This window comes from Maylandia zebra, linkage group LG4, assembly GCF_041146795.1.
Source record: "Maylandia zebra isolate NMK-2024a linkage group LG4, Mzebra_GT3a, whole genome shotgun sequence".
Taxonomy (NCBI): domain Eukaryota; kingdom Metazoa; phylum Chordata; class Actinopteri; order Cichliformes; family Cichlidae; genus Maylandia; species Maylandia zebra.
Window position 1 is genome coordinate 5,391,070 of NC_135170.1, and position 22,303 is coordinate 5,413,372.

General features: G+C 41.5%; 1 protein-coding gene across 5 annotated transcripts in view; it reads right to left on the reverse strand.

Moving 5' to 3' along the window:
* The window catches only part of LOC101478180 (thyroid hormone receptor alpha), a 106,189-nt gene that overhangs the window by 77,798 nt on the left and 6,088 nt on the right, over positions 1-22,303 (reverse strand). For all 5 annotated transcript variants that reach the window (XM_076882894.1, XM_076882896.1, XM_076882893.1 and 2 more), the window contains exon 2: positions 16,071-16,159. The gene's annotated coding sequence lies outside the window, so the exon portion shown is untranslated. The remainder of the gene's footprint in view (positions 1-16,070; positions 16,160-22,303) is intronic.

The window sequence follows — 22,303 nt, forward strand, 5'->3', positions numbered from 1 at the left end:
GCCCAGAGACGGAGCACCCCCTGAACCCCACGCCCATCCAGGACCCACCCAGGGGCAGCCAGGCTACCAGGTCAGTAACCCACGTCCGTCAGCACAGATCCTCCCCTAGCCCCGCTGCACGCAGCCACGAGGAAACCGTCACCTAAGAGCCAACAGAGCCCTTAAAGGGCCATGACCGCAACTAGGGCTGCACGATTAATTGTTAGAAAATCGCGATCTCGATTCATACTTATGTGCGATCTCATTTCCAAATGACAACAATTTTTAAAAAAAAGAAAAAGAAAAAAAGACGACGACTATTGTACTGCATTTTGATCCGGGACGTAATCTGCATGAAAACAAGCGCTCACTCTTCCTGCTCAACAAATGACAAGGGCGGAGCCTTATACCACGTGATACAGAAGCTGTGCCGTGTGATGCTAAAATTAGCAGGGAAAAAACAACGGAGAGCACGTCAGGGATGACGAGAAAGTGACAGGAGAAAATCCGTCCCAGTCAACCACCCAAACATCAATAACGGGAACCTTATACAGCGCTTCCCTATACCCGTCGACCTCCTGCAGGCACAAAGAAATTACGGAGGCTATCACTTATCACCTGACCAAAGATATGGCTCCCATCAACACTGTGGGATTTAGGGATTTAGGAAAATGATCAACACCCTAGACAAACGCTACACAGTGCCGTCCCGCAACTATTTTTCTATTGTTGCACTACCTGCTCTGTACACGCAACGTCGAGCAACGGTGGAGACGGAATTTCAAGCAGTACAACATTTTGCGGCAACAACAAAACGTGAGACATTTGTTGTTTTTATGTTTATTTATTGTTTTTATGTTCAGTCTCAACTGTTACGAAGTTGATGTGCAGTTAATAAGTGCAATAAATATTTATACTGGAAAAGAAAATCGTGAGAGAATCGTGATCTCAATTCTAAGCCAAAAAATTGTGATTCTCATTTTATGCAAAATCGTGCAGCCCTAACCGCAACCCCGGGTTGAGTCCCCCAAGGAAAATGCTCCTGGGAACCCCCCGACGCCCCAAGCCTGTCCTTACCCCCACACCAATCACAACAGCGAAGGTGGGACCAAACTATGACCCCCCACCCCCACTAGGTGATGGATGATCTGATGTGGTGGCAGAGGCTGTATCAAGACTAATGTAATCTAATAGATAAAAATAATCTTAATTCTAGAAATTATTTTTCCAGTTCATGAGGACTGTTTTCTTGGCTATTCATAGGGCAGTGAAAACCATATGGGCGATATTCTTTTCTGAAGTGACATTATCTAAGCTGCCCAACAAACACACTAAGGGGGAAGTTGGAATGTTACATTTCAGACACTTCGATAAGTCTTCACATATCTCGCGCCAAAACTTCTGAACTGGTGGACAGAACCAAAGAGCGTGGATATAATTGTCTGTTGAATTGGTTTGGCAGTGTGAGCAGTTGTTGGTAGACGTAAAGCCCATCTTGAACATCCGATGACCTGTATAGTGCACTCTATGTAATATTTTGTATTGAATTAATTGAAGACTGGGATTTCTAATTAGATGAAAGGTTTTTAAGCCAATCTGAGACCAGAAGTTTAGGTCTAAGTTAACTGATAAATCCGCTTCCCATTTTGCAATAGGAAGTGATATTGATTCATCTGTTTTAGAAAGCATTCTGTATATTTTGGATAGTAATTTGGGGGTTTTAAGAGTAAGAAATTGAACCACACTTGGTGGTGTTTGTAGTTCAACTTGACCCGGTTTAAATTTCTTTTTTACTATGGATTTAATTTGTTGATATTCTAAAAATCTTTTCTTGTTGATCCCATATTGTGTAACTAGTCCGTCAAATGAGATAAATTCTGTTCCTTCTAGTATATGTTCTAAATATTTGATTCCTTTATCACTCCAATCTGAAAAGTTTATCATATTATTGTTTTGTAATATGTCAGGGTTGTTCCAGATAGGTGTACGTTTGCATGGGATTAATGAAGACGCCGTCAATTTTAGAAACTCCCACCATGCTGTCAGAGAAGAGCTGATATTGATGCTTTTAAAGCATTCATGTCGTTGGATGTTTGAGCTGATAAATGGTAGGTCTGAGATCTCTAGATTATTGCAGAGTGCTTGTTCTACATCTAGCCAAGGTTCATCTAAGAGGGTATGTTTTAGCCATCCTGAGATAAACTGAAGCCTGTTGGCTAAGAAGTAGTGCTGAAAGTTAGGCAGTTCTAATCCTCCTTTATCCTTGGTCTTTTGTAGTGTTTTTAAGCTTATACGTGGGGGTTTATTTTTCCTTGCCATTTTTTCTCTCTAACGTGAAACCCATCTCTCCATGTGCCGCCTGACAACGGAGGTAGTTTTTCCTCAAGGTGACTTCTGGGGGAAGCCCATTGAAAATAAGGAGGAAACAACTCATAGGTAGGAGTGTTGGGGTTGAATTCAGAAAGGTACACAGCACCTCACCACCAACTGAGCATATCTCATAACAGGAAGCTACATTTCTGAGGAATTATGAGAAGTCAGTAAAGTTTCCATTTCAACAACATTATTAGAAATTATGTGAAAACTGATGCCCAGATAAGCTGTGTTTTTTATAATAACAACAACAACTTTCAAAAACTGTCCAAATACTTTTGGAAGGTAGTGTAACCTGCTAGACTTGTCATTTCTAACAGTGCAGCGATGTATTGTGTAATTTCTGTCATGGACAGATTTATACATGGAGTGTACAAAAGGATTACTGAACTAATAATCACTGATAACGTAACCTTGCATAGACTCAAACTCCATTATTTGCTTAGACTGTAATGACAATTCGTTGCTTACATTCTGAACCAGAGTCAGAGGTCAATATTTGCTGAGTGACGAGTTTTCATGCAGACAGAAAGCTGGTTTCACGTAGCTTTCTCCATCTGTGCCTCCATTAGAACAGAGAATAGTTATACAAGCAGCCCAAAGCAGGACAAACATACACGCGTACAGTAAGGGGACAGCCACACACAGATGTGTGTGCTCCACACCATTATACACATATACTGACACTGGGCCCCTCGTCAAACTGAGTGTACAGTGTGTATGATACTGGATGCTTCACCAGCATCCAGATCAAAACAGAGAGCAGAGCCGCCAGGCAGAAAGATGAGAAAGGAGGAGAGGCAGGAGAGCCAAAGGATGGGCGGATCATTTGGCCCTCCTAACGGGAACAAGAAGAAAACAAGCAGTACATGCCTGGAACAAGAAACAGAGGTAAGGATGAGGAGGACGAGGGGGAAAATAGAGTGGACGTAGATATAAAATGTATATGAATTAGCTGGAGAGGTTCTTCTAATGGTTGCATAGCAACTATTTGAAAACAGAGCTCAAGCTGCCAAAAGGGGAATAACATACAGCTCTCCTTTCCAAACGCTCAAAGGCAAAATAATTCTCCCAAATGTGCAACACACACACACACACACACGTTAGCTTGCACATGCAAATCCTACAAAGCTTCCAGATGTGGATGAAGACAAAAAACAAACATATTATGACCATCTACCAAATATTGTTTCTTTGTAGACTGGAATTTTTCTTTTGGAAAGTGAAAAGATGCTCAGTTGGATTGAGATCTGGGAATTTGGAAGTGAAGTCAACACCTCAAACTCGTTGCTCTGCTCCTAAAACCATTCCTGAACATTTTTGCTCTGTGTCAGGGTCCCTTTACTGCTGAAAGAGGCCACAGCCATGAGGAAATACAATATGCATGAAAGGTTGCACATCACCTACAACAACACTAGGTGCTAGGTGGTAACAAAGCAACATCCACAATTCTGTGTTATTGTCGAAAAAATATATTGTTTTTGTGCTTTAAAGTGGTATAAAAATTTGATCCAGACATACAAGGAAATTACAAAAAGGGTAAGTATGAACTAAAGCTGTACTACTTTAAAGGGTTGCTCACTCACCTTTATACTACAACTGCTACTACCAGTACCGATTCATTTCTCATATCCATTGACCTGTTCAGACCTCATACTTCCCGGCTGAATGCTGGGATGACCTTTCCAGGTAGCTTTGGGCTTAAGGGGTTAAGGCGTGTACGAAAAGTTATCTCATTTAGCTCTGAGGCAACATCAATGACGTTTTATTAAATGCAAATATGCCCTTCTGTAATTTACCAAGTGGAACGTGGCTGTGATCCTCTCGAGAGCCAAGGCTGAGTTCCACTCAGCCAGTCATTTTCTCTCCACAGCATAAATAATGGCAAGGAGCGGGTGCCACATCAGTCTCGTTTGTGGAACATTTTTTGCTTTAAATGGGTTTTTAAAGTGCCGTCGCTTTGGTGTGAAGAAAAAAAAAATGCATAAAGGGAGCAGTTAGAAGCCCTCAGAAAGAGGCGGCTTTTTGACATGCCCGAGATAATGAGACAGCACTTTGTAGGGTGGGAGCACTTCATCTCTGTCTGCTTCTTAAGTGTCACTCTGACACTCACACAGCCGAGGGGAAAAAACAGCCACAAAAAGTCTCACATCGAGCCATGATGAAAGCGCTTTTAGAACGATCGCTCATCAGATCTGTTCCCATTTTCCGAACGGATCAAGCCACACTGAAATCCATTTTATTTTCCTTGTTCTGCGCTCGGTGAAGCATTCTCTCCACAGGAAGCTCATTGAAGTCACACAAGGTGTCAAAGCAGTGTCACTATGAAAGCTCGCTGCTCCTGGTTAAGCCATCATTTAAAAAGAAACATAAAAAGGAAAAATATAACCTTAACTTACCCTTTCTTACCCTGAACAAAAAAACAAACTATCAGATTCTTGAATCGTGCACACCGGCCAATTTTGTTCTTGCTGCTGTTATGAAACAGAATGACTCCGCTCTTACTCTGTATAGAGAAACATGCTTAGCTCCGAGTGGATGATGGAAATAAGCAGGAGACATTGTGACTACAGAAACTGAAACAATAATCTCAGTCTTCCACAGCATGTCTTCATCCTGTCTTCCTTCTCTCACCCCAGCAGTCGCAGCAGATGGCCCCGCCCCTCCCTGAGCCTGGTTCTGCTGGAGGTTTCTTCCTGTTAAAAGGGAGTTTTTCTTTCCCGCTGTCACCAAAGTGCTTGCTCATAGGGGGTCATATGATTGTTGGGTTTTTCTCTGTATGTATTATTGTAGGGTCTACCTTACAATATAAAGCGCCTTGAGGCGACTGTTGTTGTGATTTGGAGCTGTATGAATAAAACTGCATTGAATTGAATTGAATACCAGAGATGATGGAATGGCACAATAATCATTAGTGAGACGATCTAAGTGGTTACAGAGTTAAGCTCCTCTCACTGTTGATGCAAGCAAATGAAGTGAGCTACCTACCAACACAGCTTCCCCCTGCAATGTCTACAACTGCCCAAGTTTCAGCTACAAAGCAATGCACAACAAGAAAATCTCTTCATATGTAGATGGGACTTTAGTTTAGGGCTCTTGACACGTTACTGGCTGGGTTTATACCTCTCACCAACCCTGAAGCAGTTTCCCATGGTATTTGCAGAAATGACCTGGTAGTGCTATATGGAAGGGTGCAATTGACTGAATCATTTGGGAAAAGTTCAAAGACGATGAGCTCTTTTAAAAATAATTGCACTTTGATAGGTAAGAATCCAGAGTCATTAGCAAACAACAGAGTCCTTAAATGGTCACCTTAATGTGCTTTGACCTGAAGCTCAGTTTAATGGACATGGCAGTTTCGTAAGCAAATACCAGCACTGTTTCAAAATGGAAGCACCAATAAAAACTTTTTCACCTTCACTTAACTCATCAAGAAACCAAACCCAAAACCTCCACACCATGATCTCCATTTATGCAGAGTTCAACTAACTGCTAATCTGCTGCCATAAAATCCATAAAAATTGTATTTAAAATCCAGATGAAGATCATATCCCTTTCCATTCTCAGACACCATTTTCTGTTTTGTTTATCATTTTTAGAGCTGATGGCAAACAGGAACAGTCACAGACATTACTCTGATTACAGAGTCAGTATAATGTACTGTATAATACAATGGAAAACTGCAGTGATAGCACTGCTGATACAGCTGCTGTCATTAATTCAGTGACTGATTAACTTGCTGTCACAGATAAGGTGCCCTGAGAAAAATCTTCAGTTAGGCAGCTTTACATAACATTACTGAGGTCTTTTTGATACTGAGCTACATTAGAGGGCGATATCTGAAACATCAAAGCAAATCAAATCTTCTACTTCCATCCAATGCATCTATGTCAATGTGTTCGATGACTTTTCTCAGCAAGCCCAGGGAACTGTTCGTGAAACAGGGCAGCTTCTCTGTCTCTTGTCATGTCCAATCTCTCACAAGCCAACTCTGAAAAATCCTATTCAGGACCGAGCAGTGAAGCGTCAGTGTTTTCAAACAGCCAATGACCCACTTACGATGTCTGACTTATTAGCTTCACTACTCTGTGTGTTGTCTTTTCCACCTATGAATGCGTCTTTAACAACAGCACAGCAATACGTCTTTGTTTAACGTGACAACTCAGCCGAGTTTGATACTGTCCAAGAAACTGTCCAATCACAGCTGGACAGATGTAACCAGAAAAGGCATCAATATCAACAATCAAAGGTTGACTGCAGCCTGATGACATATTCTCTCTGATAGCTTAAGGAAAAGGAAAAATAAGTTTAAAAAAAAAAAAAAAAGAGATGCAAAAGCTAAAAGGAGGACAGTTCTCATGACAGTGATTTTTTCCTTTTCTTTTAGGGTTGGGGGCCTTACCCTTAGATGGGAACAAGGCTTTTCTTGTGGTGCACTTCACCCGTATCATCTGGGCTTTAAGCCAGTATCCAGATCTACCCCGCAGCATTTTATGGTTTTGTAAACAAGGCCTGGAACAGATGAGCAGGCATCGCTCAAAGACACTGGATACCCAGATCTGCTTCATTAATTCTTCATGCTGCTGAATGTTTTTTTTTAAATGAGCTGGGCTGTTTGTTGTGTTGTCAAAGCATTTGGCGCCTCAGTCACGACTCGTCCAAGCGCAGAAAAATATGGCACGATGAGTCTGATGAGCACAAACGTTTTAAGGGAAACTACGACACGTGACGACGTAAAGCTGTCGGTTCTTACTCACTCACAGGGATATGGAAGCAAAGGAGCATGACATCTCACTGAGCTTTTATTTATCTGCAAGGTAAATGTCAGTGTAGCGGCTTTGAAACAATCGCTGGCTGTGCTTAGATGGTGCAAACAGACTAAGGTTACAGGCTCAGCAATAAGAAGCATAGACAAACATTTCTTTCAACTTTCATATATTTCTGCATGATATCAAGAAATGCAAATAATGTTTCGTCTTGTCAGCACTCATCAATGGGGGTTTTTAAAATCCCTTTTTCTTAAAAAAATTAATAAATAAAGTAAAAAAAAAAAAAAAAAAAAAAAAAAAAAAGGACAGTCAGCGAGGAAGTGCAGAGGATTAGAAGGTGGTTGGTCCAGGTGGCATGCCTTCAGAGGTATCGGGTGTCTAGGACAGAGGACAGTGGACAGAAGGAGCTGCACTGTGTATTTGTGGATCAACAGAAAGCGTATGATAGGGTGCCAAGACAGGAAGTGTGGTACTGCATGATTGGCAGAGAAGTATGTGAAGGTGGGGCAGGACGGATACACTGGTGAGGCGTGCGGTAGGAGTGACTGATGGATTCAAGGCGGTGGGATCACATCAGGGATCGGCTGTGAGCCCCTTCTTACTTGCAGTGGTGATGGACAGGCTGACTGATGAGGTCAGGCAAGGCTCTCTGTGGACTATGATAGCAGACAACATTGTGATCAGTGAGAGTAGAAAGCAGGTGGAAAAGAGCCTGGAGAGGATGGGGTATGATCTGGAGAGAAGAAGAATGAAAGTCAGTAAAAGCAAGACAGATTACAGGAGTAAATAAAAGTGAGACAGGTGAAGCTGTAAGGAGTAGAGACAGAGTGGGTGGATGAGTTTGTACACCTTAGGACAACTGTCTAAAGTAACAGACTGTGCACAATAGAGGACAGGAAGAGTGTGAGCAAGGTGGAGATGAGTGTCAGAGGTTTATTTGTGACTGAAGGATGGCAGCAGAGTGAATACGAAGGTTTGCAAGATGGTGCTGAGACCTGCTGCGATGTGTACTTTGGAGACGGTGTTGCTGACATAAAGACAGCAGGCCGAGGTGGAGATGCTCAGATTTTCATTGGCAGTGAGAAGAATGGACAGATTTAGAAATGAGTACATCAGAGAAACCGCTCAGGGTGAGCAGTTTGGAGGTAAGGCTGAGATGCTTTGGACATGTGCAGGGGAGGGATGGTGGATATATCAGATACAGGATGCTGAATATGGAGCTGCCTGGCAGGAGGAGAAGAGGAGGGACTCAGATGAGCTTTGTGGATGTAGTGAAGGAGGAAATGCAGAGGAAAGATGGGACAGGGCAGAAGCAGATGATGTATTGTGGCAACCCATAGTCAGCTCAAAGAAGAAGAAATCAGGAAGGGCTAAATCCTTTTTCATGGCACAGTAAATGTACTTTAATTTGATACACATTGATAAAAAAAAACACATGATGTTATTATAACGCACATGGAAAGTTGTATTCCATAAAATAATCTGTTATGGAAATATTCTATTATCAAAATCTAATTATTTACAGCTATTAATGTCGGTACATGCTGAAACACAGTACCCTGATTAGCATGTGAATAAAACCTCAATGGAACAACGTGTAATAGACTGTAATTGTATCTAATTAGTTATTATGCTAATGCAATAGCTAGCCTTCCAGACTAGCCACTGCAGACATGCATATTCTCTCATTTTCACAGCTCGGCGTTGGCTCTGGTGCTACTCAGTGCTTCTTTTAGAACAAACGCAAAATAAACAAAATGACAATGAACAAAAGTTTCACACTTCAAGCTGCTATTCCACTTTATTTTCACATTCATGGACTGTTTATTCTTATTAATATTTGAGACTCCCCAGATACCCCGAGAAAAAAGCAACTAGCCAGAGAAAACAAACAAGTAGGGCTGTTTGATATAACGATATATATCAGATGATGATGATATAAAAACGTCTATTGTTTCATTTTACGCTATCGTTTGTTTCGTGGTGTCGCAAAATAAACTGTTTACGGCGATATTTTTTCATCGTTCTGATGGTCACTGCAGTGGCTATATTAATGTCTTAAAGTTCTCTCCTTCTCTTATATTTAATATAACCACACTACGGACGGACAAGCACCTGTTTTTATGCGCTGTCGTTAGCAACAGCGACGGTGACACCTTTGCGTGTCCGCTTGTTTATGTTCCACATAAACCTTTCACAATAAAGCTCAAGATCCTGTTGAGACTTTTCAAAATAAACTGAATCACGTGAAAGAGCAGATTATTTACGGATGAGAAGTAAAAAAAGAGCCGTCAGGTGCTAAAAAATAAACCTTAGACTCAAACGTTAGAACAGGCTTTCCCCCGCAGCACGCCGTGTAATGAATACAAAGAAAACGGCGGCCGTTACAACTTATGTCTAAAAATGTATCGTTTCATGCATCGGTTAAAACACTCGACTCCAGCTACACGACGCGCAGCTGGAAACACTTCACGCAAGTCGAGCTGCCCGAGATTCACAGAATTTACAGAAAATGTTAAATTTTTGTGATTTATATCGTTATCAGGACGATAGAATTCTTATATCGGGATATGAGATTTTGGTCATATCGCACAGCCCCACAAACAAGCTCATCTTTTTTAATTTGCTAATTGTTTCTCTGGGTTCATCTCAATCTCACACTGAGATTGCACATGCTGACTAACAGCTGAGATGATTAATATTTATGAGGCAGCCCCGGAAAAAAAAAAAAAAAAAAAAATCACCGACATGGACATATCAAGTGGCAATACTGTCAATTTCACAAGCGGCAGCCCCTTCTGATATTCTACGAGACCAACAGGTCGTCTTTTCCTGTTCTCGGGTCTCTGGTGACAGCAGATCATTTATATTAGAGCCACATGCGCTGCTCTGTTCTGGTGTTTGCCAGCTGTTTCCAATTTCACAAGCAACCAGGAAAATGGATCCAAATTGTAGCAAAGACGCGCCTGAAGCCGCAAAAGTCACTGCTGAGGATTTAGAATGTGGAGAGATGGAAAGGACTGTCAGCCTGAGTCAGATAGGCTTTCTGATACGCAGCCATGTATCTAGCAATGATCACAGTCTGTCGCTGCAAATAAAAACAACACCAAGAAGCAAAGGACAAAAATACCTAAATACAAAACAACCCCAAAACCCAACCTGTTTCAACGAAGTTTCCATTGGTGTGTTGAAAGATGTAAAATCCATCCAAAAGACAAACATGCGTCTACTCAGAAAAGCACAAAGTCTGATGCTTTTGTTTTACACAGCGGCTGTCAAACTCAGTTTAGGGCCCATACAGCCCAAGAGTGTCGGACCAGTAAACCGCCGTAAAGCCCCCACTCCTCAAAAGGACAACAAAAAGTTGTTGTTTTTCCAGTGGTCCAGCTTGACTCCTTCACTGACCTGATTCTGGCCCCCGAGCTTCAGACCAGTCCCGCGGCTGAACTGGAGTGCCAGTATAAGATAAATAAGGATTATTTTGAGCCGTGACTCATGCAAAGCTACTCTAGTAGAGTTCAAATGTTAAAAAAAACAAAACAAAAAACTTACAGCCAGAAATGAGTACAATAGGTCCTTTTCCATTGCTCATTAAGTCAAGAACTAAAATTATTTTCCTTCCTGGAAAATAAACATTTTTGCTCTGTGAGGACCCCCACGGTGTGACCCTCCCTCCCCCACCACCACTCTAAAAGCATGCTGGGAGAAACCAGCAGGTTTCCCCTGAGGATATTCTGATGCACAGCTGGGGTAAGGCCCTAATCACATCACACACTGGAAGCAGAGAAATGTGAATGAGGATATCACCCATGGGCAGAAGCTGTCTTCAGCGGCTCTGATCTCCTGTGTGAACAAGTGTGCAAATACGCGTTTTGTTCGAACGATTCTCTGTTGAAATTGTTTTTATTTTTGTTAAAACTGCTCGGGAAATGTGAGGGATTACTGAATAACACACCAGCTCATGCAACTGAAATCCCTCAGGTAAAAAACGATTACAGGGATTCTGTTCAGCGGTTTCACGCAGAATGCTGATGTACTCTGGAGCTGCCTGTGAATGACAAAATAGTGAGAAACCCCCGAGATCTGTCAACACAACAAATGGTTTTCCTGCAACTGTGGTGTGATGGACATAGTTTTCTATTGATTCAGGCTTATGTAGGCACTTCAGACAAAAATATTGACAAAATGGCAAGTGCTATTGGTTTCCTACTTCAGTGCTACTTATTACCCATACTTCTGGTAATCCCAAGCAGTTGAGTGCCTGCTTGTTGGAGTTATTTCCTATTGGAGTCAATGTGGCTGCGACAAGGAGTTTTTCTTTCCCCTGTTTTGGCAGCAAACTGGATCAGATTTGGATAATGAGGTAAATAAGATGCACAGATAATAAAAACAAATCTCATATCTACTCTTCAGCCAATCAGCTGGCGATGGGGGGCATCATCACATGACCTTTGGATGAACTCATACACAGCACACAGTCTGCTAAACATATTAGGCTAAATGAACAATACATCAAACATGCTGAAGTATACCAATTCTCACGAGTGTGGAAAAAAAGTCAAAGTCTTATCATAATGAAGTCAATTTGCAGTTGTACAGCATGTAAAATCTTCTCCAGCTTGTGCAGAAAGCACCCTGCTGATATTTGGCATTCATGAAAACGCTTCAAAGGCATTACCAGCTTCCAGCGAATGACTGTAAAGCTTCATCTAATTTATGTCCAATGTGAGAAAACCCAGATGGATTTTAATCAGTCTTCTTTGGTAAAGCTATACGTGGTGAAAGGTGCAAATGAAAAATGTAAATGAATCAAAATTTCAATCTAAATGAGAGTCATGCAAAATGGCTACAGGGAAACGATCAGAGTATAAACAAATCACACCATCAAGCTGATCTCCAAGTTTGTTTTACATTTCTTTAGTTTTGTGAGTAAAGACAGATTATTTCAGACTAAAATAATTCAGCATCTTTGACATTTATATATTTGTACAACAAATTCAAAGATAACCGGCTTTAACTCTCTCTCCCGGAAACACAACATGTAACAGCCTCCCCTGTTCCCGTTCTGATACCTCAGTATTTGTCAATAAAGTTGTGGTTTGTTGACCATTACTCATAGTTTCTGGATTTTTCCAAGGGTGGCTGCATAGGCAGAGACCAGCCTCACTAATTTCTAACGGCTGATACAAACCCAGTCATGTTGTACTATGAGCAGGTCTGAAATATGACAGAAACTGTTTAGCTCAGAAATCAGCTTCTGGGGTTACTCATAGTAGGCTTTCAAGGGGTAATGAGTTAAACCCCATCAAAACCAGTAAACAAAATGAGAAATATAGCCACAATTACAAAGCCCCGTCCATGCCGGCATACAAATTTTATATGTCACATACACAGTACAACATATAGTGAAATGCTTGTGTCCTGAACTGCGGACAGGCTGCAGACATACAGGCTCCATTCCAGGGCTGTTTTGTTTTTTTGCATGGGGGGGTCTAGCCAGGACCCTTACTGGATACCAGGTGGGAATCGAACTTGCGATCCTCGCTCCAGAGACGTGTAGTTTTATCCAGCCGCATGATGCAATATATAACTCTGCAGCAGCTGCACTTAACAGACAATGAATTCTGTCTTTGCTTCACTGTGGATCAACTAAAAGTATAGAAAGCCGAGACGGTCAGAGGGCAGTTTAAGTTGTGTGCAGGATGTGCCCCCATTAGCAGGCCATTATAGGTGGAGGCTGGGCAGCACGGGTGAAGACAAAGAATCTGAAGAAGCTGTAAAAAGGAGCACCTGACAAGCTTCATGACGTACTCTGTGAGTAATGGGTTTTTTTAATGTAAAAAAAAAAACAAAAACTCTTGCAGTGAGCACTTTGTGTGGAAATGAATGAACTCTTTGACATCCAGGTAGTTAAAGGTAGTTCTAAGGTAGTTACCATGACCATTAGAGAGCGCAGCCGTCTGCATATGTGGTGACCTTCAAAGGTTTTTGAAACATGTGCCTGAGAGTAAAGTAGGCCATGCTTTTATTTCTCCACACTTGGTAAAACACAAAAAAATGTCATTATGAATGTGCAGTAGCACCTGTTCTTTGATATAGGCTGAAGTATTTCTGTCACTGGGTCAGGGTCTGAATCCTCACAACCAAAATACGCAACACTAAAGGACACTGGAGGTTGAGAGCAGAATAAATCTTACAGTCTGTGTTTATAGATGACAAATTTGAAACTACCATCTGTCAGCATCATAAACAGTGTAGAACTAATTGTACTGTGTTTCTGTAGTATAGGTTTCTTAAATATAGACCAACTTGTTATTGATCTAGCTTTCTGAGTAAGCTTGGACTGATATCTGATCCAAATGTCCCTACAAATAACATTTTTGCTGTTATGTTACAAAAGAAAAACTTGCAGACAGTTTCCTTAACTAATCAGCAAGAAAGGTCCGTCTATCCTGTACCTTTGGTTTGATTGAGCTCAGGATGCAAAAGACTGTCACAGCTTTAAAAGCATTCACAGAAGCCTTGCTGCTCCCCCTGATGTGCCTCACTCCCTACTGTGAGAGGTGCAGGCAGCTGGGCCCCACCTACTTTGAATACAAACACCAGTAATTCTTATTGTAAACTGTTTCAAATACAGCAAGTCATTTGGTGAAAAGTCTTATTATAACTTATACTACACACTGATCAGGCGATCAGGTGAATGGAATAACAGTGATTATCTCTTCGTTGAAGCACCTGTTAGTGGGTGGGATGTATTAAGTGAACATTTTGTCCTCAGACTTGACGTGTTAGAAGGAGAACAAATGGCAAAGTATGCAGATTTGTGCGAGTCGGGCCAGATTGTGATGACTAGGCAACTGGGTCAAAGCATCTCCAAATCTGCAGGTCTTGTGGGGTATTCCCACTCTGCGTTGGTCAGTATTTATCAAAAGTGGCACAGTGGTGAACCAGCAACAGGGTCATGGTGGAGCAAAGGCTGGCCTCTGTGGTCCAATCCAACAGACGAGTTGGGCTTCAGACTACACAGCACATCAGAGTTTGTTGTGTATGGGGTTGCGTAGCCGTAGACCAGTCAGGGTGTCCATGCTGACTACTGCTCGCCACTGAGAGCACCAAAAATGGGCACATGAGCATCACAACTGGACCACGGAGCAATGAGGGAAGATGGCTTTGTCTGATTGAACACTCTTGCTAATATCTTGGTGCCAGATACCACAGGACACCTTCACAGATCTGGTGGAGTCCATGCCTTGGAGGTCAGAGCTGGTCTGGCAGCAAAAGGGTGACCGACACGACATTAGGCAGGTGGTCATAATGTTATCAGGGTATATTTAAATTGAGGCCTACTCTGTTCTGTGCTGGGGCCTTGCTCACCCTGTCTACTGCTTTCAATGCATGCAAACAAAACCAAAAAGAAACAACCAACACCATCACACACACTTTATATGTCAACTGTGGCTTTGCTTGATATTTATAAATGTACTTGACTGTGGTGCTTCCCTGTTCAGCCAGTCCAACTGTGCCTTAAAGGGGAAGAGTTCCAAACCACATCTGCATGACCACAGTGCAGCAGGTTCTGCATAAAGCATGAGCCACACAGCTGGGTTGCTGTTACAAGGTGGTGAGTGAGCGTTTTCAAGGCCAACCCTAATTACATTTGACTCCTGAATAACGCTGGCACATCAGTTGGTTGAGATTTTGGTTGCTTGTGAGGAAATTAGGATAATGAGAAGGCAGGAAGGGCTGAACGTGTGTTGTAAATGTGCATCATGGGGGACTCAGTGGTGTGAAAATGATTTGAGGCTATGTGAGAACTAAAATTAGAAATCACATCAACTACACAGTATGTCAGATCACAATATGTCCTGTTGTGGGGAATCGCATCAGAGAACATCTGGCTGAGTGTTGCTGCTGCACTGCTCTCTGTGCTTTGCCTTCCCCACAGTCACTCAGCAGAGCTAACGAGGAGGTACAAGAGCAGGCGGAAATTTACAGCACACAGAGAAAGATAAGGAATCCATACTGTGTAGACTCTAACAGTTTGATTACCTTCAACCTTTATATTATTGTATGAGTTGTGTTGCACTGCAAAACACCTTTCCTCTTATCACAATTACAGTCTCTCTTCCTTTTTATCACACCTTAAAAAAAAGTTAATATACAGATTTGAGAGTTTATTCTTGTTTAGCAGACATTCACTTTTTAAAGAAAACCTATGATGCTTATTTGCCAAAAAAGCTACAGTGTATGCAGACAAGCTAATGTAACAAATGTAACAAAGACTTTTTTGGGGGGAACCAAATGAAAAGCAGCTGAGTTTGATTTTGCTTTGTATGTTAACACTGCAACACGAGCATGCTCTTTATGCTGCAGCAGATTCTGTCCTCATTATTGCAGAAAAGAAAAAATCTCCCAAAAACTAAAAAGGCAAAGAATCTCACAAAAAAGCACATCTCACAATCTAATTAAAAAGTTCTCTCTGAGACCTTTCAGTGGCAGAAACGTTTCTCAGTTGTAGTCTGAACATGCTCAGCCCTCTGCCCTGAAGGCGTCACAGGGCAGAGCTGACCAAAAAACCCTGAGTTCACTTACAGGTTCTGCTGGAAACCACCAATCATAGCAGCAGCCTGTGTCACAGATACAGGCGACATAAAAAGAGCTGCTGACAATTATGTGTTTTATTTAAACGTTCTTTAACCTGCTTTTCCTTAGTTTTATGCAATTTCACTCCTGAGCCTGGGCTCTGCAGCATACATAGTAGGAATGACTTTAACATCCAGGTGCACGGTTTGAGAACATCTTTAACATTATAAAGAAAACACTTCAACAAAATTACAGAACAGCACTGTGTTGGTGCAATTACTGGCACACAAAGTATGAGTAATTAAACCACCTGCATGAATTTGAGTGAACGGTTCAGCTATGAAGACGAAATAACAGATAACCCACCTGGTGCAATGGAGGGGGAGGCCGGCTTTCTTCACCAACATATTTACTGGAAAACATCATGTGGCAAAGCGTCTTCCTTCACAGAAACTCTGGGGAAAAAAAATAAAAAAAATGCGTTAAACAGAAATATTTCAAGATGATTATTTCTATTAACAAATATTATACAACACCAGTCTTTATGCTTACATTTATATAGGACTGAATCACAATAACAGTCACCTCCAAGGTGCTTTCTACTGTAAGGTAAAGACCCTAAAATAATATAGACAATAATACTGTCGCCAAGTAAGCACTTGGTGACAGTAGGAAGGAAAAACTCCCTTTAACAGTAAGAAACCTCGAGCAGAACCAGGCTCGGAGCGGGGCAGGTAACTAGTTTGGCCAGCTTAGTCTTCTTTGTTTCAGTATTTCCAGATGGCTTGCTTGTCATTTCTGAGGCTAGCAGGAGAAAAACTCTTCGCTCGTGAAGTTCTAATATTCTTTGCATGTTCTTCGGGTAAATTACCTACCATAAAATGCACAATAATGATCAATAATAAGAGAAGCACATACAGGGATGTCCCCTCTGCTGGCACTGACACTCCCGCTTTGCACCAGCCTGTTTTGTTTTTACCACCACGCATGTGTTAATGAATTAGAATCATTCAAAACAAACAGGAAATCTGAATACAACCTGCATGCTTCCAACCTTCCAATGCATACTTGTCTATATAAGGAACAACATTTACCTTGAGGTGAAGTGGCGAAAGCAGTGAGTATGTTGCAAGTTCAATTGTTCTTAATAACAACTTAGCATGTCCAGTGTTCCCAATCAGCAAAGACAAACCATAAGGCAGGAAGAAGACGCCAAAATGCACCAAACATCAGACAGATGAGTCCGTCCACAACACGAGGACAGTCAATGATATTTTGCAGCATGGTTTGAATTACTTGCAGTGAAGAAATCCTGATCTTTCAAGAGTTAAAATATTTGGTGTCTGGGACCCCGTAAACCCACGCTGGGTAGAATACACCGTCAGTCTTTTCACAGACTAGTTTAAAGTTGTGCTACACATGCATAGAGATATAAAAACCTTATTATTAGCTTACAGTATTATGTTTAATGCTATGTAGGCCAGTAACAGACAGCTAGTGTCAAGTTACAAAAAGCAGTGAGGCTTAAATACTTTCAGTTTGACGTTTTCTTATGTGAAACTGAGCCGTTTGATTATAATTTGGATTTTTTTAAATCACTGAATTTACCAGAAAGCACTGCCTCTAATTAAGTTTTAATTAAGTTTCATTAAATTTCTGTGACTCTGGAGAAAATATAGGTCACCACTGTGTGTGTGTGTACACGATTAACTAAGCTGTTTTTGTTTAAAATGGAGAAAAAAAGCCTGATCCATTGATCATCTGGATGTTAACACTCTTTATTACAGGTTGTGCCTCAAGCCAGATAACATGGCTCTGATATCAGGGAGCATTACCAGCCACCTTAACACTTTTCTCCTGAGTCTTCCCTTTGAATAGCTGCTGCCGGCGTCGAGCCAAAGTGCTTAATGAAAGCGGAAAAACACATTGAATCTACAAACGGGTGAACTGGCAGCAGCTCAATATATTGCATAGGTGAGAAGACGTGCAAAGCTGCTGGCCTATGGCAATTCCTGAACTATAAAGACAGCACTGTCAGGCTGAACAGCCAGACTGTTAAAATACTACAACACACTCCTTTTAGTGTATAATAACTGAGTAAGATCAATGTAAGAACTGGTGGACAGATGGAACCAAGCACAGCAATGACTCTATGAATGATCTTTGAATAGAGCTGAAATAATTAGTGACCCTAAAATATCCATCAGTGTTCCTATGGTGCAGCCGATAACATTCACTAAATCCAGCAGAGTACAGCAGTTCTTTGAGTTGGGGCTGGAAATAGCAGGGGAGCTACCCCAAATCCTTCCAGCACTGTGGATCCACGTACAGAGCACGATCTTTCCTGCACTTATTTCATCTCCTCCCATTTTGATCTCCCAGCTGTGCAGTCAGTTTCTCTCTCTCTCTCTCTCTCTCGTTGTGTCTCTGATATTGAAAACACCAAACTTCCTGAAAAATATTCTTTCAAGACTCACAGTGTGAACTTTACTGTATAGGACTGCTCAAACCCTCAGAGGGAGGAGCAAAGGCCTCAGAGAGTCTTGTACTGTTGATCTAATCCCTGGGCAACTTCCTGTTGTGGCCACTCCTGACACCATTCTTTGTTCCAGAGAGTGAATGTGGGCGTGTGCATGTGGCACAAAAGACAAAAGCCGGTTATAAAATCTCTCTCATCTCACTAAGAGTTTGTCTTTCTTCTCTCCCCTGAAAGAATACAAAGCCCTTGAGAGCTGCAACTGCAAGAACTGTGCTGCAACAGATCCAAGGATGGAGGGAGAAGACTGATCACAGAAACAGGCCAATCAGAGCAGTTCAAAGGGGAACAGAACCGCACTGGTGATCGGGACTGTCACATGACAACTGGACGATGAAATGAATGACTGACAAAAATGCCCCCGTCTGACCAATCACTGTGTAACAGCAAATGTGGAAACACACGGACAAGATGCATGATTTCCCCGAGGCTTCAGGTGATTAAAGTGAGCAAAATATTAGGTGTGGCACAAAAGCAGACAAACATTTGTCGTGTTCAGCTCCTTCGTGGCTATCGGTGTTGAAAGATTTAATCATAATTGACCTTATTAAGATCAGATGGTGGCGTGCTAAATTATAAGCCAAAACTAGCACGTTCAACCATTAGCTGGATCCATGTTTGCTAATCAGTACAAGGCAACACACTAAATAGTAGAATTGTGTTCAGTACCTTGTAGCAAACCATGTTTGTGTCAGAAAATTACAAAACAAACCCCCAAAAAAGCTTCAAAAGGCAGCATCACAGCAAACACGGTTAAGAGATAAAACTTAGCAGACAGAACTGTTTTGTTCTTCTACAAAACCATAAAAATGTACTTTGGTGTAAAGATTTAATATTGGCACTGACTCACTCATGGAGCCAGTCACCAGTGGCCATTACAGGAAGTTAAATCTTCTTTAGCACTACCATAATAAATAGGTAATTGTAACACAGTCTGAACAAAGTACTATTTATAAAAGCTGAAGGGTCGTTCTTGAAAAATCTTAAAAATCTTTGGTGCAGGACAACCAAGGATGAAGGTTTCTACTCTGAGTCTTTAATAACCTTTAACCGTTTTCTATAGTTCCAAATTAACAAGTGAAAACTATTTAGGAAAGAATCGTTTTCTTACTGGGGCGCACTCTGGCGTCAGTTTGTGTTTCAACAAACTATTGTGTGATTGCTATGTGACAGGTTCTGATTTCCAAGCTAAGCTAATCCAATAACTCACTACACACCTCTCTGTGCTGACAAAACTGGGTGGTTGTAAACCAAGTAAACACCAATAAAGATTAAATCAAGGTTCAGCCATTTTTATTTGGGAGCAATTCACCTGGGTGCCAAATACTGCAACATCGGGAAAGAGTATCCATAACTAACAATAAGTCCCTTTTTTAAGGTTTGTGTTAAACAACCCAGCTTCATACTACTAGCACCTAGTTTCATTTATTTATGTGTTTCATTACAATAGGCAAAAAGGTGGGCTGTGCTCACATTTTTCCACAGCTAACACCACTGGTACTCAACTCACGGTGAATAGCACTGGTATAGAAACTCCAGTTAGAGAGAGTTTCCTCAAACAAAGGTCCAGACTATCATAAAGGCCAACGTGCATTTCATTTCAGTGCAGTATATTTTGTATCAGTATCTTTATGGAGTCAACAACTGGTTGTCAAGCACAAACAATAAAGCAGAGTTCAACAGTGGGTGTTTGTAGCTTCTGTTAAACAGAAGCTGCAGGTTCCTGCTTTAACAGAAAAGTATGACTCCAAAGAAAGCTGTGGAAAAGCTTTCTTTCTTTTCAATAATCACCAGAGTCTGTGTGTGAACACCCACAGAACACAACGAGAACATTACAGCTATTTTTGTAAAAGGTGCGCTCACACTAACAAGTGCTTACAGTTCTTATATCATAGGACAAAACTGAAGACTTCAAATCCTCCATCCATCCATTCGCTTCCACTTATCCTTTTCAGGGTCACATGGGGCGCTGGAGCCTATCCCAGCTGTATTAGGGCGAGAGGTAAGGTACACCCTGGGCTGGTCGCCAATCTGTCGTGGGGCTAACTCATAGACGGAGACAACCAGTCTTGCTCACATTCACTCCTGCATTCACACCTATGGGCAATTTAGAGTTTCCAATTAACCTTTCCCCACTAACTGCATGTCTTTGGACTGTGGGAGGAAGCTGGAGTACCCGGGGAGAACCCACCCAAACACGGGGAGAACATGAAGACTCCACACAGAAAGACCCTGTTTTTGACTTCTTAATGCATTTCAAGTCCAAGCAGAGCTGGACCAAACACATCTCCACACTTTGTAAGGCCTCTTTGACCAAAACGCAGAGCAACGCCGTGTTGCAGTCCACAATTAGCAACCTCAACTCACCCAAGATGACTTGGGCGGAGCTGAACCACAGGGTTTAAGAAAAGCACTCATCGAGAGCTCAGACTAAATGGGAACTGTTGGGAAAGAATTCCAAGGTAATGACATGTTAAATTTATTATCCTGGGAGAACCCGGTAAGGCTCAAAGGTGAAACTGCTCTACTTAGAAGGCTCCAAGTCAACACAAACATGCCTTCTTTGTATACACACTTTGTGTACTACATTTCATATTTATCATTGTAAAGTCTTCACTGCTGTTTTACCAAAAAAAAAAAATGCTTTGAATAAACTTGTGTCCAAACTTTGGACTGTAAATGCACCAGTCAATCAGTCAGGATTTAAGATTAGCAGATTTATCAGTGTTACTGTACAAGCTGGTAAATAAGCAACAACAGCTGCAGTAGAAAATGCCAAACTAGGATTGATGAAGTTTAGAAAAATGTTTCCACACAGATTTTTACTTGCGCTGCTGCCCAGGTATGATAATGGCTGCCAAAGTTTATTTGGCAGCCCCTTTTTCCCCTTTATCCTTCCAAGAGAACGAAGCCATCTGCAGTATGTTAGTGTTTCCCTTCAACAGGTTTGTATGAGAAAGTTAAGCTGGAGGTTTATATGGTTTCTTATATGAGGGATTAACATTCTGCGTATTAGTCGTCTGACCGTGTCATGTTACACTCCTTTCTCTGAATACAAAAACAGCTTACATGTGAATGCTGCTCCATTACAGCAAGGAACATAATCACATTTATTCTGGTCTATATTCAATTCAGTTGTTTTAAATAATTACTTATTAACATTATTTTTATAAACATCACAGAGTAAAAATTAATAAATCGGCCCGAGTTTTGCCTTAATCGTGTGTCGTGCATGGTGAAGTATACGTGGGATAACGAGACGCGATTAACACCTCACGACCAGCAATCGTATGGTTGCAAGAAAATCAAACCTGTTTGAAATCCTGTCGCCTGTCGTGAGGGTGTCAACGCAACCTCTCACACTGCGCACGCGCAAACACAAGAATGAAAGTGAAAAAGAGAGCAGCACTGCAGCGTGTGATCTGGACACAAGCGATGGAGGCACAACTTGTAGAACTTTGGCAATTTCATCCGAGCCTTTTCGATGTGGCCTCACAAAATGATCACGACCACAACAACCGTGAAAATAGTTGGATGGACATTGCTGCTCAATCACAGCTGCCTGGTCAATGTTTTCGTTAGCAATTTAGCAAAGCTGATGGTGGTGGTGTGTCTGTGTGAGTGAAAGACAGAGAGGAAGATTTTGGATAAGCTTCATGTTATAGACGCACAGTTTGAGCACTCAGGTCACATCAGAGCATCAGGTCATATAGTGCGAGACTGCATCGTGACCTACGAACTTCTAACCCCTGCGATTCAATTGTACAGTTTCAGCAGGAGCTGAATAACGCCACTGAAAAAAAACAAAAAAGATCGCAGAGTGTATGCCCAGCTTTAGGAGGTGATTTGGAAAGATCTTGGTGGTTCTTGTTGATCAAAGTTCTTGTTTTTTAGCGATTCCAGCTGAAGTAAACCACTGACAACTTTTGGGGTTGAGAAAAAGCACGCTGCTGTAAAGAAATGGAAGCATTTCATTTATTGACAATAAAATATACAAAGATCTTTGCAGTTAAAACGAACTCCAAAGAATGATTGCATAGGTGAAATTGGACTTTATCAGCCA